Consider the following 4,710-nt stretch of genomic DNA (forward strand, 5'->3'; position numbering starts at 1 on the left):
TTTTTTTTTTTTTTTTTTTTTTCTTTTTTCAACGTAAATGCAAACAATGTGGGGATCCAAAATACGGAATAGATGAGCGTTAAGAAAGAAAAGATAAATCAGCACTACTACAACAGCAACAACAAAAACGAAAGAAAGAAAAATTGAAAGATAAAAGATATCTGTAATGGATGTGGTGGAAAATGATAAATTTCCAGTTTGCTGTTACTATCTTTAGTCAGTCTCTGTCTTCGATCTGCTATATTCCATTGCAGTAATAGAACAACTTGTAGATAATTTGCTTTTATATTCTAAAAATAAGTAAACCTTGTAACGTTGACACAGCTGGCTAGTTTGTTTTGAACAAGACATACTTCCCTCCTACTTTGAACCTGTAACTAGTCTCTGTCTTGGTAGATGTAATGTCCGTATGGAATGGTGCGGAGCTGTTTAACATTTCCCGCCGCAGTAATATCCTTGTAAATATACATCATAGTAGATAAAATGACTTTTTAATCTTTTCGGCAATGGAAAAACTGATACTAGGTAGTGCCTTCGTAGGCGCAGATTTCGGTAAAAATGATGTCACAGCTGAAGGCAGCCGTCACTGGGGTTAACGCAACAACTAGAATTCCTCAGCAGATATCGTTTGGGAACGGAAAACACGCTAAGGATAGCCATAAATTCTTACGTCTGTCGTGACTAGCAAGAGCAGAAAAATGTAGTAGTTTCATCTTTTGACTGGATAAATAGACCTACATTCATGTTGGGTATACTATTATTTAAAACTATAGACGAAACGGATATTTCCATCAACATCTAAATATCTCCATTCGAACGTATCGATACAGAATGAATTACCAACCACGGAAATTTAATCGGTGTGGCTTATATGTATACATGCGTATGTGTGTGTGCATATACATGCGTGTGTCTGTGTGTCTCGTAATGTGTGTTTTTAGAAAGGTTTCATTTTCATGCTAAGTATGGTTTTAATTATATTCGTTTGTAAACAGAAAAAAAGCTGGAAATGGGTGGGCGGCGCGAAAGCATGTTCAGTCGTATCAAACCCTGACAATAAAAATAACTTAACATGCAATGTTAAATATTCTCTGAAAAATATCAACAGTTATCGGTGTTTGTTTAACATTAATCTTTTCTATTGTCATGTCTCAGCTTTCAATATCCATTGATTCTCCTCCAACACTGTCGTCCTTACTTCTAATACAAAAACAGTTCAATATATGTTTCAATAACTAATATCTGTCTTGTTTATTTGTTGTGAAATGCTTCTATTTGGAATGTTTTTTGAATGGAAAAAAATATTTCATTTATCAAATAAAGAATGAATGAATATTTATCCTCATGTGAAGAACTTTCAGTCTTAAAACTATTTAACAAGCTTATTAGACTTAAAGCCTTTAACCTAAGCTATGAATGACTTAATTCTCAAGTCTCCTTTTGGCACAGCAGGTCACTTGTTAATTACACTCCACTTGACCGACATCGAACATTCCGATTCTTCAGCTTTATAAAACCAATCCTGATTGATTTGGGTCTTTAAGTGGTCAAGAGGTGCGTCAGTAAATGTGTGAAGAAGTGAATCTCCTATATTTTTCCCCACCATTTATCTCTTACCACCTAACTTCTTTACTATTTTAAATCTTAATGGTTCGCTGGGAATGCATTTCACCATTCCAGGGTCAATTAAATAAAGTACTAGTCAAGTACTCAGGTTGATATAATCAACTAACCCTTTTCCTCAAAATAACTGGCCTTGTACCAAAATTAGAAATCACTTTTATAAGGGGTGGCAAATTGGCAACATGGATAGAGAGTTGGAAAAACACTCAATACTTTGTAACATCTGTTCCAGCTCTTTGCATTCTGAGTTCAGTCCTTCCAAGGTCAACTTCGCTTTTCATCCATTCAAAGTTGATAAAATAAGGTACCGGTCAAGTACTTACGTCAGCATAATTGACTAACCCCTTACCTCAAATTTGCTGGCTTTATAAGGCTTATTTTATAAAGGCTGTGAGCTGGCAGAAAATTGCTAGAGTGCCCGAAAAATTGTTTTGCAGGACTGGTTTCAAATCTTTAGATTATGAGTTCAAAGACTGCCAAGACTATCTTTTCTCTTGGGTTGATTAAATATATTTACCAGTCAAATACTAGAGTCTATGCTATTAACTAAACCTTCCCCTTATGCCTAAACTAGAAAAACCTAGCTGAATCATTAGAGTGTCAGACAAAAGAGACCTGGTTAAATTTCTTCTGGCTTTTCATATTCCAAGTTCAAATCTTACCAAGGTCAGTTTTGTTTTTCATCCTTTCGGGGTTGATAGGGTCAATGTCACTGGCTTACCCCTCACTCAAAATTGTGACTAAATTAGAAAATCATTATTTTTAGGTCAGTGATAAAATTTGAGTTCAAATACTGCTGAAGTCACAACTTTGGCCTTAATTCTTTTTTTCTTTTTGTGGGGTGTGGTAATAAAGCAAGTACCAGTAATATACAGGGCTTCGATTTAATTGACATCTCAACCAAAAACGTATGGCTTTGTTCCAAATTTTAAATAATCATTGGTAGACATGATACTATAATCTGCAGCCTAGTTTTGAGTCTTGAATGAAATGGTTTCATTTCTGCCTTCCTTTAAACAAGCATAAACACAAAAATCTCTCATTTCTCCTCCGCAATTTATTTAATACGGCTGTGTAGTAAGAAGTGTGCTTCCCAACCACATGGTTTTGAGTTCAGCCCACTGCATGGCATCTTGGGCAAGTATCTTCTACAATAGCCCCAAACCAACCAAAGTTTTATGACTGGATTTCATAGACGGAAAATGAAAGAAGCCCATTGTGTGTGTGTGTGTGTGTATTTTTTTACTTGTTTCAGTTTCATGAATGTAGTTATACTGGGGCATTGCCTTTAAGAATTTTTTGTCAAATAATCCCAGTACTTTTTTTTTAAAGCCTGGTACTTATATTATTGGTCTTTTTTGCCAAACCACTAAGTCATGAGGATGTGAACACACCAGGACTGGTTGTCAAGCAGTGGTAGGGGCCAAACACACACACACACATACACATATCTATATGATGGACCTCCTTCAGTTTGTGTCTACCAAATCCACTCACAAGGGTTTGGCCAGCCTGATACTGTAATAGAAGATACGTGCCCAAGGTGCCATGCAGTGGGACTGAGCCTGAGCCATGTGGTAGGTAAGCAAGCTTCTTATCATACGTCACACCTGTGCCATGTATGTATCATCATCATCATCAACATCATTTAACGTCCGTTGTCCATACTGGCATGGGTTGGACAGTTTTAATGGGCTGGCATGCTGGAAGGCTGTGCTAGGCTCCAGTCTGATTTGGCTTGGTTTTCTACAGCTGGATACCCTTCCTAACGCCAACCACTTTGAAAGTGTAATGGGTGCGTTTACATGCCACCAGCACAGGTGCCATTTGCATGACACTGGTATCTGCCATGACTGTGATTTTGCTCAGCTTGATGGGTCTTCTTCTCAATCACAACATAATGTCAACGGTCTTGGTCATTGCCTCTGTGAGGCCCAACACTTGAAAGGAACTTGGCCACTTGCTTCCATGAGGCCCAGCACTCGAAAGGAACTCAGCCATATATATACACACACTTATATATTATCAGGGCTGCCTCAAGGTACCGGCAGTTCAGGTAGTCGCCCAGGGCACCATGTGCTGGAAGGGGTAGGGTGCGCAAGGAAATTTCCATGGCTGTCAGCTTGTACACACTGAAGTTCAGCTTGCCAGGACAAAGTTCAGGATGCCAGCAACCCTAGGGCCAGCCCTGTATATTATATATGTAGGGTTAAAATCCAGAGTGTGTCCTCTTGAAGTACATCTGCTTTTTCCAGTATTACAATCCAGCCTGTAGTTATTGTCATTATTGCATTGATGTGAGTTGAAGATTCTGGAATTATTGTTTACAAAGTTATCATATAAAAAAAGAAACAGGAATCTGGAAAATTTTCTGGTATTATTTATTCACCATTACACATGTTTCATTTGCTAATAGGAATCACAGAATTGCACACGTTGGATGTTTACCCAACAAGTACGATTCTGTGATTCCTATTAGCAAATGAAACATATGTAATGGTGAATACAGATTCCTGTTTTGTTTTTTTTTATATCTCTCTTATCTCTTTTACATGTTTCAGTGACTAGACTGCTGCCATGCAAAGGGCACCACCTTGAATTTTTAGTCGAATGAATTGATCCCTGTAGTCATTTATATATCTTTTTAAAACCTGGTACTTATACTGTCTGTCTTATGGGGACATAGACATGCCAACACCAGTTGTCAAATAATGATGGGGGACAAACGCAGACACAAAGACACACATACACAAATATATACAACAAGCTTCTTTCAGCTTCTGGCTACCAAATCTATTCACCAGGCTTTGGTGGGCCCCAAGGCTATAGTAGAAGACACTTGTCCAAGGTGCCACACAGTGTATATATATGTGTGTGCATGCAAGCATGTATGCATGTATGTGTGTGTCACTGTGTCTTTACCTTGATGTCATATGCTAGTTGTAAATGAATGTCACTGTCGTGCAAGCAGTGTCATTTGTTTCTAGTCTTTTGTGTAAACATGTCTGGTCACAGGTAATATTACCATACTTGGAAGCAGGTGGTGGTTGGTGACAGGAAAGGCATCCAGCAAAAAAAAAAAAAAAA

The sequence above is a fragment of the Octopus bimaculoides genome, chromosome 3 (genome assembly GCF_001194135.2).
Source record: "Octopus bimaculoides isolate UCB-OBI-ISO-001 chromosome 3, ASM119413v2, whole genome shotgun sequence".
Lineage (NCBI taxonomy): Eukaryota > Metazoa > Mollusca > Cephalopoda > Octopoda > Octopodidae > Octopus > Octopus bimaculoides.